The following is a 15,354-nucleotide window of genomic DNA, read 5'->3' on the forward strand; positions in this document are numbered from 1 at the left end:
AAAAAAAAAAAAAAAAAATCCTGGACATGGCAGTGGGTGCCTGTGGTCCCAGCTGCTCAGAAAGCTGAGGCATGAAAATCACTTGAACCACGGAAGCAGAGGTTGCAGTGAGCCGACATCACACCATTGCACTCCAGCCTCAGTGACAGAGGGAGACTCCGTCAAAAAGAAAAGAAAAGAAAAGAGATCCTTTATTCTTTCTTCATACACAATTGATAGTGATGAATTCTACTTTAGAAATTATTTTCCCTCAGAATGTTAAAGGCATTTATCAGTTATCTTCTACCTTCTAGAACTGCTGTTGAGGAGTTGGATATCATCTCACACTTCATCCTTTGTGTGAAACCTACTTTTCTTGTCCGGAAGCTTCTTTCTCATTATTTCCAGTGTTTGATGGTGTCATTGCTGTGGGTCAGTTTTCATTCATCATGCCGGAAATGTGATGCTCCTTTCTGTCTGCAAAAGCCTATCCTTTCTTTCTAAAATAATTTTTTTTTTTTTTTTAGATGGAGTCTCACTCTGTTGCCAGGCTGGAATGCAGTGGCACGATCTCGGCTCACTGCAACCTCCGCCTCCCGGGTTCAAGTGATTCTCTGCCCCAGCCTCCCTCCCAAGTAGCTGGAACTACAGGCGTGTGCCACCATGACCAGCTAATTTTTTGTACTTTTAGTAGAGACAGGGTTTCACCATGTTGGCCAGGATGGTCTTGATCTCTCGACCTCGTGATCCACCCACCCTGGCCTCCCAAAGTGCTGGGATTATAGGCGTGAGCCACCGCGCCCGGCCGATAAATTTCCTAAAATGTTACTTTGATGATTTCTTTTCCTTCCCCTAATTTCCCTAGTTTGTTCCCCCTCTTTTTGGAACACTCTATTACTTGAATGTTGGATATTCTGAATAGCATCGCTACTTTTTTCTTATTTCTATCTCTTTATCTTTTTATTGTGCTTTCTGAAGGACTTCTTCAATTTTATCTTATCGATTTAGTTTTTTGTCATGCTGTATTATTCTAATTTTCAAAAACCGTTCCCTGAGTTCTCCTTTTTTCTTTTTAACAGTATTTACATTTTATGGATACTAGTGATATTAATATTAATAATAGGATTTGTATCTCTTTTAAAAGTTTTTTCTTACAAATATTTAAGACCAGGCCATGAAAAACCACCTGCCTGGAAGCTCTGTGTTTGGGTTAAAGGCTGGTCACCTGTGGCCTTCACCAGATGGTTATCTGAACTGAGGAATTTTATTGACTTAAAATATTATATCATAAGCATTTTGCTAGGTCATTACAAATTTCTTAAAATAGGCCAGGCACAGTGGCTTACATCTGTAATCCCAGCACTTGGGAGGCCGAGGTAGGAGGATCACTTGAGCTCAGGAGTTCAAGACCAATCTGGGCAACATAGCAAGACCTCATCTCTAATAAAAACTAAAAGAAATGAGCCAGGGGTGATGGCAAGTACCTGTAGTCCCAGCTGCTCAGGAGGTTGAGGCGGGAGGATCACTTGAGTCCAGGAGATGGAGGCTGCAGTGAGGTATGATTGTGCCACTGCACTCCAGCCTGGGCAACAGAGCAAGACCCTGTCTCAAAANAAAAAAAAAAAAAAGAAACAAAGAAAAGAAAAAGAAAGAGCTTGAGTACTTAATAAAAATGATAATCTATAAATTCCACTATTTGAGTTCCCAGGAGTGGAGAGTATGATTTTGACAATACTTTGAATTGTGTTCTGAATGGCATTCATCAATACACTTGACAAAAGCCGAATCAACATTGCAACGTCACATGAGTGAAGTTGATTCTAGGTAAACTGGCCACTATCAAGCCAAAGAAACACAAAGTGTACCAATTCTGGAGCCCATGGTGAGATACTGGGATCCCAATCCAGATGTGACCCAGATTTTTCTGTATGTGGCCACAGTCTCTTGAATGAGATATTCAGGAATTTGGAAGTCAGAATTTTAAATTTGTTTTTAAAAAAATCTTGTTTTTGTCCAGTTTGGATCATTTTACCGTCTCACCTGACACTGGGGAAGGTGAGGAAGACACAAGGGGATCTAGATTCTATCAAGTATCTTGGTGTCTACTGGATATGTTACACACTTCATTACATTTTTGCCCAAAATAACCCCCCCCCTTTTTTTGAGACAGAGCCTCACTCTGTCACCCAGACTGGAGTGTAGTGGCACGCTCTTGGCTCACTGCAATCTCCTCCTGCCAGGTTCAAGTGATTTTCCTGCCTCAGCCTCCCAAGTAGCTGGGACTTACAGGCATGTGCCACTGTGCCGGCTAATTTTTGTAATTTTTAGTAGAAACGGGGTTTCATCATATTGGACAGGCTGGTCTCGAACCCCTGACCTCATGATTCACCTGCCTTGGCCTCCCAAAGTGCTGGGATTACAAGCGTGAGCCACCACGCCCAACTAAAATCACCCTTTTATAGATAAGAAAAGAGGCTCTGAGAAGTCAACTATCTTGTCCAAGGTTACAGGTTAGTCAGTAGCAGAGCAAGAAATTAAAACTGAAATCCAAGTTCATTTTCTTTCTCCTGAGACTGCACAGCCTTGTCATTGAAGTATATGGAAGAATCATGGGTTATAATGCATCTCTTGACAACTGTGAGCAATTTTTTAAGAATAGAGAATGTGGCCAGGTGTGGTGGCTCACACCTGTAATTGCAACACTTTGGGAGGCCAAGGCAGGTGGATCACTTGAGGTCAGTAGTTCAAGACCAGCCTGGCCAACATGGTGAAATCCCGTCTCTAAAAAAAATAATAATAATTATCCAGGCATGGTGGCAGGTGCCTACAATCCCAGCTACATGGGTAGCTGAGGCAGGAGAATTGCTTGGACCTGGGAGGCAGAGGTTGCAGTGACCTGAAATCGGGCCACTGTACTCCAGCCTGGGAAACAGAGCCAGAGCAAGACTCTGTCTCCAAAAAAAAAAAAGAGTAGAGAATGTACTTGACAGTCAAGAAAAGTATACTTGGGGAGGAGAGAGCAAGACCAAGTGGCACTGTATCCCAGTCATTCGTGGCAGTACCAATTCCTGCCTTACCTTGTGAGCAGGAGTTCTGAGTTTTGCTTTATACAATCTTGTCTACATCTATATAGGTTGTCAAGAATAACGGACTTAATGGTAAATGGTTCTTTTTTATAGCTCAGGACATTAAATTGGATTCAAAGGAGATAATTCCTGTGTGAAAACACAAGGATTCTCTTCTGCGGTGCTCTGGATGAAGGACAGGCATGTTCAGAAGTGACCAAGCTGCAGTCAGCTGTTCCCACAAAGAAGAGCTGCTATGTGGAAACCAAAAATGAGAGCAGAAGCTGTGCTGAGATTTAAGAGAATGAAAATAACTGTTCCTTAGAGTAGAAAGGTTTCCTCTAAAGGTCTCTCCTGTTGCAATGGTGCAAGTTTCAGAACCTTGACATCTAGACAGTTTTTGGAAAGATATCACCTGAAAAGAAAAGTGTCCCCAGCACTGGAAGACAGGTGACTACGCCAACAGCAGGCCCCCGAGCCTTCAGTGCAATTCACTGTCGGGGATGTTAACTGGGCACCAGCTATGTGCAAGGCAGTGTCCCAGGTCCTGGGATATAGCTATGCCAAAATTCAGTCCCTCCTTTCAAGGAGTTAACTCTCTGGAAGAGGAGAGGGAAAGGTGAACAATAAAGTACAGAGGTTGTCCAGCACCGAGGTACAGAGGTTGTCCAGCACCGAAGTACAGAGGTTCTCTAGCACCGAGATACAGAGGTTGTCCAGCACCGAGGTACAGAGTTTCTCCAGCACCGAGGTACAGAGGTTGTCCAGCACCGAGGTACAGAGGTTCTCCAGCACCGAGGTACAGAGGTTGTCCAGTACTGAGGTACAGAGGTTGTCCAGTACTGAGGTACAGAGGTTGTCCAGCACCGAGGTACAGAGGTTCTCTAGCACCGAGGTACAGAGGTTGTCTAGTACTGAGGTACAGAGGTTTTCAAGTACTGAGGTACAGAGGTTGTCCAGTACCAAGGTACAGAGATTCTCCAGCACTGAGGTACAGAGGTTGTACAGCACTGGGTGAGTCAAGGGTTTACTGGATAAGACACTGGACACTATCCTAAAAACACTAGACACTATCCTAAGCATTTTTCATAAGTTTCAAAGGATGAATAGGAGTTCCCCAGACAGCTACATTCTTAATAAAACCTCACTCCTTTAAGATTAGTCTCTGAGATTTACACAATAGAGATCAGAGCTGGACATTTTATTACTTTCCAGGTTTGACCTTTTCATTTCAGGAGCATCGAGCATGAAGAGCCACCCCAGTTGGCCACATCTGTGGGCAACTTGAGAGTAACACCATGTCTCGTTCCTTCTTGTGTTCCTCTAGTGACTGCAATGCTCAGTAAATGTTTCAGGCATCAATTGAACAAATCAACAAATTAATTAATTAATTAATGAAAGCTATAATCATCAAGTGGAAATAAAATTTTTAAGTAAGACTAAAGTCTTTTATCACTACAGAGCATAATAGAAAGGAAACAAACCAATTAATACAAAATAATTTTGCTTAAAAAATAATTTTCCAGGCTGGCTCAGTGGCCTCACATCTGTAATTCCAGCACTTTGGGAGGCCAAAGCAGGAGGATCACTTAAGCCCAGGAGTCTGAGACCACCTTGGGCAACATGGTGAAACCCTGTCTCTACAAAAAACACAAAAAATTAGCCGGGTGTGGTGGTGCGTGCCTGTAGTCCCAGATACTCAGGAGGCTGGGGTGGGAGGATCACTTGAGCCCAGGAGATTGAGGTTGCAATGAGCCATGGTCGCCACCGCACTCAAGCCTGGGCGACCGAGACTTTGCCTCAAAAAAAAAAAATTCCCTCAGAAATTTCTAGATGTATTCCAACCTAGCTGATTGCTTGCCTCCACATGATGGGCACTATTTTGGCATCTTCCTTTACATCCTCCTTCATTTGACATCTTGACTTCCAGATTTTGGCACCTAAGAAAGGAAACCCAGAGAGAGATGAGAAATTATTCTTCTGCCTCTGCTAGGCCTTCTGAGTTTAGTATTCCAAGGATTCCGAGGATTGCTGAGGGTGAAAATGAGCTCAGGCTCTGTCATGGAGAAGGAATCAAAGGGATAGAGCTGGGCATGGTGTCACGTGCCTATACTCCCAGCTACTCAGGAGGCTGAGGCCAGAGGATCACTTGAGCCCAGGAGTTTGAGATTGCAGTGAGCTATGATTGCACCGCTGAACTCCAGCATGGACAAGACCTAGAGTCAAGGTAGAGCAAGACGCTGTCTGTAAAAAAAACTTTTTTTTTTATTTTAAAAAAAGGAATAAAGAGATTGGTAAGGCTTTGCGATGGGGCAAGACTCAAGTATAAGGCAAAATATTGGGTAAGGATTAGAAATAATGGTTCCGAGATCGCATAAGGGGTTAGAATGTCTCTTGCACAGAATACTTGGTCCAAATGATTGAATTTTAAAAGGTGCGTTAAAATAACTTTGTACGGTGGCAGACATCAGTGGGTCATATGGCATCAGTGTTAAAGCACCCTTGCCAAGAGAGGATGGCACAGTCAAGGCAGACCTACCATGAATAATTTTAATGGTTTTTGCATCGTCAGTGGAAAGTAATTGAATGATCATTGCCAATTTCAGGTAGCACAACATATCTTTTATTAAAAAAATTTTTCTTTATTGAGGCAAATCCTGTAAGTGAAAAGACCTGAGGTTGCTCGGTAGGATTCATTTCCAAGTTTTTTTGGCCTGAGTTCATATCAAGAAATACCTCCTGAGAGTTTTGAAATAATCTGTACACCAGCCCCCCACGACATGCAACTTACCTGCAAATCTGCACATGTTCCTGAACCCAAATTAAAATAAGTAAATAAATAAATTCAAAAGTTTCAAAAAAAGAAATACCACCTAAAATGCTGGCTTTTGAGCCACAGGCTTCTCCAACTAAGGATTATGGGATTGTGATTTTAAATGGCTGATAAAATGACGCAGTCACAGATGAACAGAATGTGGGGCCAATGACGATGAATATTTATGAAGGGAAAAATTAACCATTGAATCTTAAAAGTGGGAGGAATCTTGTATGTCATTTGGAACAATTTTTCAGCACCCTAACTTCCTCATCAAGTGATTGCCTGCCCTCTCTGACTACTGAGAACAGTGGGAAACTTCCTACTCTTTTGCAGGCAGCCAGATCTGTGGTCTGCCTGGGGGCAGCTCTGATTTGCATTGTGAGATTGAGCTGAACCCTGCCTGTTAATTCCATTCCGTTGCCTCAGTTTTGCTCTTTGGGACAACACAGAAGACTTCTACGCTATTTCCACTGACAGCTCATAAAACATTTGAAGGTATCAGACACGTGCCCACTTGTATCTTTTTTCCAGACTCATTGTGGGTTTTCTCAACATTGATCTATGACAGAATTTCTGATGGTTCTCCTCTAGCTGAGCACACCCTAGATTTTCATGTGTTTTCTTACTGCAGTGCAAAACTGAAACTAAATCTACACGTGGTTGGACAAGCTCACGGTGCAGCGAGTGCCATGTTACAATTCTGTTAATGTAGCCTAAGATTGTATTAGAATTTTAGCGACTGTATTATACTGTGAGATTATGTACAATAAGCTTGCAATTAGATGAATTAAAACTCCAAACCTTGTTCAAATAAACTATCAAATTACCCTTCTGCTATCTGGTATGCTTTATTTGGAGGCTATGAAATGAGAGCTTCACATTTATCTTTCTTTTTCATCTTGTTTTGGTATGCAGACCAGTTTTGTTAAGATTAAAAGAGTAGTAAATTGTTTTTTTTTTTTAATTTTCATTGTAAAAAATTCTAATAATAAAAGCACAAAGCAGAAAGTAAAAATCACCCATAATTTTACTACCTAGGAGGGATTACATTAAAAAATTAACTTACAGAGTAATGTTTATAATAATATCAAAGTAAACAAACATCATTTATAACAATAAATTTATAGCTGCATTTGATAATTTACGTTTTGAAATTCTTAAGTATAGGAAGAAATCCAGGCTGGGCGTAGTGGCTCATGCCTGTAATCCTAGCAATTTGGGAGGCTAAGGTGGCCAGATCACCTGAGGTCAGATGTTTGAGACCAGCCTGACCAACATGGCAAAACCCCATCTCTACAGAAAATACAAAAATTAGTTGGGCATGGTGGCGGGCACCTGCAATCCCAGCTACTTGGGAGGCTGAGGTAGGAAAACTGCTTGAGCCCGGGAGGCGAAGGTTGCAGTGAGCAGAGATCACGTCACTGCACTCCAGCCTGCGTGACAGAGACTCCATCTCAAAAAAAAAAAAAAGAAAGAAAGAAAGAAAGAAATCCATGACTTAATACATAAAAAATGCAAGTTGCCAGACTGTAGAATCCCATTCTTGTAAAAGAAAAGAAAAATCCATACATATTGACATTATATGGTACTCCATTGTATATGTGAAGTACAATTTAATAAACAAGTGATTTGTTTCCAAATTACATTCTTACAAGTAGAAGCATCATATATGGTCTTGTTGAACTTGCACAGTGATCTCCTTTGTATAAATTCTTAGAAATATTGCTGCCACACCTTTAAAAAAATTCTTGAGTGTGTGTCATGTGTTTTATAGCTCTCCCAAGTTTTTGCATTCTCTGTAAACGTGATAAGTACACCTCTTTTCCAAATCTAAGTAGTTGATAAAAATGTCAACACAAAACTCAAATCAAGTGTTACCTTTTCTTTTTCTTTTTTCTTATTTATTTATTATTATTATTTTTGAGACGGAGTCTTGCTCTGTCCTCCAGGCTGGAGTGCAATGGTGTGATCTTGGCTCACTGAAACTGCCACTTCCTGGGATCAAGAGATTCTCCTGCCTCAGCCTCCTGAGTACCTGGGACTACAAGAGCATGCCACCATGCAGGCTAATTCTTGTATTTTCAGTAGAGACAGGTTTCACCATGTTAGCCAGGATGGTCTCGATCTCCTGACCTCGTGATCTGCCTGCCTTAGCCTCCCAAAGTTCTGGGATTACAAGAGTGAGCCACTGTGCCTGGGCCAAGTATTACCTTTTCTACAAAGCCTTTTGCAATGTCTTCCCTTCTCCCACCTAGAATTAATTGTTCTTTTCTTAGTGTCCCCAGCAAACCCCATTCAGATTTGTATAGTAAAGCAGCTATAATACTCTATCATTCTTTTTTTTTTTAATGTACTTTCCCAAAGAGTCTATTAGATGGAAAAGAGCAGTACTTCCAAGTTTCACTTAGCTGCTGCCACCCCTAACACAGTTTCTAGCACATAGTGGGCCATAATTATGATAGAGTGAATGAATGAATAAGTGAATGACTAAAGAATTCTATACAGAATCAAGGACAAATTTCCACAGCATATCACGAAATATTCATTTTTAGGCTGATTTCAACCTGTTCATCTAAGAACTTTTATTGCAGTTAAGTCATTAGTTCATTCACTTTGTCATTTATCCATCTATTTTTCGATACAGGAGTCATTTCCTTATTTGTTTCTTTGTAAAATTTATTGAGTATTTAAAATGTTGCAAAGTTACTGAGGTAAAGGCTATGGGGAAAGACAGAGACCACAAGACAGGTATAGAAAAAAATGCTTTTAGGATTCAGAGAAGCCAGATCATTTCCATACTGCTCAGAGAGAGTGACAGCGGTGGGAGTTAACACAGATGAGTAGAGGGAGGGGGCGTGGGCAAATGTTTTTCTTCTTTAATTTTAATTGGATCAATTAAATAAATAAATTTGATTTGAGCCTTGAGGCAGAAATAGATGGGTATGCAAAGATAGGGGAAGGAACTTACAGCTACAAGTGCAAAAGTGATAAAGGATAAAGAAAGCACAGAGCAATGGGATAAAAACATTACAAAAGCAAACCACCAGCATTCCAATATGTACTCAATAGCAAGCTAAACAGTGTAGCCGGAGAAAAGCAATAGCGAGAAATGAGACGGCATTCTGAAGAACTTCACATAAAAGGAGATTTGAATACCTGTGAAGATATGTGCTATGTAAAGAAATGTGTCTTAGACAGGAAAATTTGTTGTAAATACATTGATTCTCCCTAAATTAATTGTTAATTTAAAAATATAATGCCATCTTGGCTGGGTACAGTGTCTCACACTTGTAATCCCAGCACTTTGAGGCCAAGGCGGTCTGATCACTTGAGGCCAGGAGTTCGTGTCCAACATGAACTTGGCCAACATGGTGAAATCCTATCTCTACTAAAAATACAAAATTTAGATGGAAGTGATGGTGCACGCCTGTAATCCCAGATACTCAGGAGGCTGAGGCAGGAGAATCACTTGAGCCTGGGAGGTGGAAGTTGCAGTGAGCCGAGATCACACCACTGCACTCCAGCCTGGGCAACAGAGCGAGATTCCATCTCAACAACAACAAAAAGAAAGAGTAATGTAATGCAATCTCAATCAAAATAATGACAGGAATTTGGAGGGGTGCAGGGCTTAACAGAAACATACTGAAATTTATCCAAGAAAATAAACGTGTGAGACAGCAATTCCCAGAATTTGCTGCATACTCTAATCACTAGGGGAACTTTTGAAATCACAGTGATTGCACTGGGTCACATTGAGAAGCATCCCAGGTGACACTGACAGTGTACAAAACATTTCCAAAACGGGAAAGGTAATAGGGGGATTAGCTCTACCACCTACCAAAATATACTGTAAAGTTATAGCAATTGAAACAATTTGGCACTGACATGGGAGGTACAACAGACAGTAAGGTGAAATAGAGCCCAGAAATTGATCAGCATACATGGCAATGTAAGATAGAAGTTAAAGAGGTCAAAAAATCTGCTGCAACTGGCTAGCCATCTGAGAGGAAGTTGAATCTCTTCCTGATTGGTTTGGAATGACTCTCCGTACCTCTCCGCCTACCCACTGTGATCCATTTCCCATGCAACAGCCAGAGTAATCTTAAAATCCATGATTAGATCCTGCCTCTTGTAAACTGTTCAATGGTTTCTGCTCACTTAGAAGGAAATCCCAACTCTTGATGGTGCCTTCCCAGCCTGGCACTAGTTGGTCTAGGCCTTCTCTTCAGCCTCCTTTCTGCTTCTCTCCCTTTGGCTTCCTCTGCACCAACACACTATCCTGTGAGTCCCAAAACACCCCATGTCCTTTCCACAGCAGGGCTTCTGTGTTCTCCTTGCCCCTCCTGATTTTTATAAGACTAGCTTCCTCTTGCATTTAGGTCTCAGATTTGATGTCACCTTTACCGAGTGGCCTTTCCTGACCTATTTAGGACATTCCCCATCCCATACTCATAATTCTCCATCATTGCATCCATCTGGACACCCCCACTTTCTTCTTTACTGGCTCTTACCATAATCAACAATTATTATAAATATGTGTTTATTGGTTTTTTTTTTCCTCCATTTCTCCTAAGCTACGTAAGGGAGGATATTGTTAATATTGTCACTGCTGTAGTCTCAGGATCTAGCAATAGTAGATGCTCAATAACATTTGCACGAGAGCATTGTGTGCGGCAGAAGCTAAGCCTGAGGTCTAAGAGAGAAACTGTTCTTGTTCCACCAGTGGAACCCTGTAACTGCTTTGCATGACTATAGTGGCACTCTGAGAGAGAGTTCTAAATCTTAAAGGGCCCTACTCAGTCAAGGTGGGTTCCTTCCCCTATTTAGGAGCTGTATCCCTAGGGTTAGAGTCAGAGTCCTAAGCTAAACTATTTGCTGAAGCTCTGATGCTCAAACTGGGCATCAAATCTTTCTTAACCACTCTGTGCAGTATAAAGGCCATTCTCCTTGATGGGGGAAACATGGAAACAAAATAATAACAGGTTAGCAGCACAATTCTGATCTTTCTCTGCAGATGACAATCAGTTAAGATTGTCATAAAATGTTAAAGCTAGAAAAATGCCTTGAATATCATCTCCCAATGATTATAAAATTGTGCAGCCCTTTTATTTGACAGATGAAATAAAGCAGGCCCAGGGAGGTTGAGTGGTCTGTTCAGGCACACAGTGGATAGCGGTGGTGAAGTTCAGATCTTACCCACATCTTGATGTGTAGTTGAGGACGTATGTGCTGTAACAGTATTCTCTTTGTCACATTTAAGAAAAATCATTTAAAACCACGCTCATTTTGAAAACTTATTATTCAGCAACTTTATACCTCTTCTGCAAGAAGTATAGCTAACTCTTTTCTCTTTTTTTTTTTTTTTTTAAGACGGAGTCTCACACTGTCGCTCAGGCTGGAGTGCAGTGGCACGATCTCAGCTCACTGCAAGCTCCGCCTCCCAGGTTCGAGTGATTCTTCTGCCTCAGCCTCCTGAGTAGCTGGGATTACAGGCGCTCGCCACCATGCCCAGCTAATTTTTTGAATTTTTGGTAAAGACAGGGTTTCACCATGTGGGTCAGGCTCAAACTCCTGACCTCGTGATTCGCCCACCTCGGCCTCCCAGTTCGGTGATTGCTGACGTCGACCACCACGCCTGGCCTTACCTAACTTATTCTCTTGATTTTCAAATCTTTAAAAGTAATTAATTTGGGGAATGGGTCTAAAGATCCCAAATGAGGACTGTCTACACAATACAGAGACAGGACTGTCTACAGAATACAGAGACAGGAAGATGGAACCACAAGGTAACAGACTTGGTCCTGACTAGTCTTCTCTCTTGCTGTTGTGAAAGAATCAATCCCGGTGTTAGAAAACACCCAAAACAGGGCCCCCTATGACGAAGCCTCTAAGGACCTGGGCTGGTCAAGGGCCTCTTACCGATTCAAGGCAGCAGTAACAGCAGAAAACCTGGGCTGTTTGAACGGGCTAAAATGCTCTTGGCTCGTCACCTAGACACGTCTCCCTCCCCGCACCCCTTCTTACCAAAAAGATAATTCAAGAGGAGTTATCTATTTGTTGTAGGCCTAGAGCAAGATGATCTTTGGCCTTTACCCTCTTTGTGTTGTGGTTATTTTTGATGGAGGGAATATAAGTATGTGCAAACTCCATAGGCATTTCACAACAAATATGAGCCCCTGGAAATGCCAAGTACCCGCTTGCTAAGGTTTTATGTCGGACTTTTGTTTCTTTTTTTTTTTTCTCACTCTGTTTCCCAGGCTGCAGCGCAGTGGTGCCATCTCTGCTCACTGCAACCTCCACCTCCCACATTCAAGTGATTCTTGTGCCTCAGCCTCCTGAGTAGCTGAGATTACAGGTGCATGCCACCACAGCCAGCTAGTTTTTTTTTTTTTTTTTTTTGGTATTTTTAGTAGAGGCAGAGTTTCACCATGTTGACCAGGCTGGTCTCACACTCCCGACCTCAAGTGATCTGCCTGCCTTGGCCTCCCAAATTGTTGCGATTACGGGCGCGAGCCACCGCACCTGGCCGCATCAGACTTTTCTGATCGAGCAATAGTCTTTTTTAAAATGTTTATTAAGACACTGTGGCCTTAAGAAAACCAGAACAGATATGACTATTTAAAAAATAATAATATTATAATTTCAGTTTACTGTGGGTACTTGGGATCACTGCTGATTTAATTATTTATTTGTTTGTTTTTGAGGCAGTGTAGCCCAGACTGGAGTGCAGTGGCACAACGTCAGCTCACTGTAGCCTCAACCCCCTGGGCTCAATTGATTCTCCTACTTCAGCCTCCCGAGCAGTTGGGACTACAGGTGCATGTCACCATACCCAGCTAATTTTGTAAATATTTTTTTGTAGAGACCAGGTCTCCCCATGTTGCCCAGGCTGATCTCAGACTTCTGGGTTCAAGCAAGCCTCCCTCTTTGGCCTCCCAAAGTGCTGAGATTACAGGTATGAGCCACGGCACCTGGCATTAGTTTCATTGTTAAAGTGTACTCTACATTATGAGCAATTATCCTGACTTGGCTAAGATCAGTATGACCATCTTATCTCTGTCTTTAATACTAAGCAGTGTTTTAATCAAAAGACCTCAAAGCACTTTGAATAGGATATAATTAAACCTTCAGTTCCTGTGAAAGAGTTCTATTTTGATTTGCCAAAGTATGTGAATTCATCCTTAATCATCATATAATTGTGTTTTAGGATCTTGGCCGAAAGTGTAACCTTGAACTCACTGCACCCTGTTTGTATCGAAGCCCAGTTATGAAAAATGATACCAATGGGATGATTTCCAGAAAGATATATAACTGTCCACTCCTAGTTATTCTCGATTGTGTCTGGGACCAAGCCAGACCGTCAGAGGACCATATACTAGAATTGCAATGTTTTTAACTGTCTTAGGATTATTTTTTATAATGCCTTTATTGAGACATAAACACATCACTCATTTGAAATGTACAATTTAATGGTATTTATAATATTCACAGAGTTGCGCAAATGTCACCACAATCAATTTTAGGAAAATTTTATCATCTCTGAAAAAAAAATCTGTGCCCTTTAATGATCACCTTTTCATTGCCCCCAGTCTAAGCAACCCCTCACCTACTTTCAGTCTCTGTAGTTTTGTCTATTCTGGATACTATATAAATGGGATCATCTTATATATGTCATCTTTTGTGACTGGCTTATTTCATTACTTTCATTGTTTAACATTTTATTTTCAAAGTTCATCCGTGTTGTAGCATGTATCAGTACTTCACTCCATCTTTTTTTTTTTTTTTTTTAATTTAAAAGACAGGGTATTTCTATGTTGCCCAAGCTGGAGTGCAGTGGCTATTCACAGGTGTGATCGTAGCCCACTGCAGCCTCAAACTCCTGGGCTCAAGTGATCTTCCCATCTCAGCCTCCCAAGTAGCTGGAGCTGCAGGTGTGCCGCCACACGCAGTATCCCACTGTATGGATCTTTTTTATTTTTCTGAGACAGAGTCTCACTCTGTCACCCAGGCTGGAGTGCAGTGGCACAATCTTGGCTCAGTGCAACCTCCTCCTCCTGGGCTCAAGCAATTCTCCTGCCTCAGCCTCCCGAGTAAGCAACTGGGATTACAGGTGTGCCACCACACCCAGCTAATTTTGTATTGTTAGTAGAGATGGGGTTTCACCATATTGGTCAGGTTGTTCTTGAACTCTTGACCTCAAGTGATCCACCCACCTCAGCCTCCCAAAGTTCTGGGATTACAGGTGTGAGCCACCTCAGCTGGCCCATTGCATGGATCTTGCACATATTGTTTATTCATTCATTGGTTGATAGGCATTTTGGTTGTCTCCACCTTTAGGACATTAGAATAGCATGCCTACGAACATTCACATGCAGGTTTTGGGGTGGACATATGTCTTCACTTCTCTTGAGTGTATACCTAGAACGGGAATTGTTGAGTCAAATGGTACTTTTATGTTTAAATTTTTGAGGAACTGCCAGACCGTTTTCCACAGTGGCATGTGAGGATTCTGATTTCTCCAGTTCTCTTGAGCATTTGTCATTATCTGAATTTATTGCAACCATCCTACTCAGAGTGATGTGGTATCTTGTGGTTTTGGTTTGCATTTCCCTGATGACTAATGATGTGGAGCATATTTCCATGTAGCTGTTGGTCATTTGTATATTTTCTTAGGAGAACTGTCTATTCAGATCATTTGCCTATATTAGTTAAATTATAGTATTTGTCTTTTTCTTATTTTAAGTGTTCTTTATATATTTTAAAAGAAGTCCCTTATCAGATCTATGATTTGTACGTTTTTTTCCCACTCTGTGGGTTGTGTTTTTACTTTTTTTTTTTAAACAGGGACTGGTTCTGTCACCTAGGCTGGAATGAACTGGCATGATCTTGACTCACTGCAACCTCTGCCTCCTGGGCTCAAACAATCCTTCCACCTCAGCCTCCCAAGTAGCTGGGAACATAGGCTCATGCCTCCAAGCCTGGCAAATTTTTGTATTTTTTGTAGAAACAGGTTTCACCACATTCCCCAGGCTGGTCTTGAACCCTCAAGCTCAAACAATCCACCTGCCTCAGCCTTTCAAAGTGCTAGGATTGCAGGTGTGAGCCACTGTGCCTGGCCCTGTTTTTACTTTCTTGATAGTGTTCTTTAAAGCACAAAATTTTTAACATTGTTGAAGTTAAGTATATTTTTTGTTGTTGCTGTTTGTGCTTTTGGTATCATATCTAAGGATCCATTGCCAAATCCAAGGTCACAAAGATTTACCCCTATGTTTTCTTTTAAAAGTTTCCTAATTGTTGCTTACATTGAATGTTATTGCTTAACATTTAGGTCTAATCCATTTTGAGTTAATCTTTGTATATGGTGTGAGGTAAGGTTCCTACTTCATTCTTTTGTATGCAGTGATCCTAGGATTGTTTTTCTCAAAGGCCAGTTAGGCATTCCAATAAACAGCTCTGTAAAACATGATTTTGTATTTTTTTTTTTTTTTTTTT

Source organism: Cebus imitator, unplaced genomic scaffold, assembly GCF_001604975.1.
Source record: "Cebus imitator isolate Cc_AM_T3 unplaced genomic scaffold, Cebus_imitator-1.0 Scaffold257, whole genome shotgun sequence".
NCBI lineage: Eukaryota > Metazoa > Chordata > Mammalia > Primates > Cebidae > Cebus > Cebus imitator.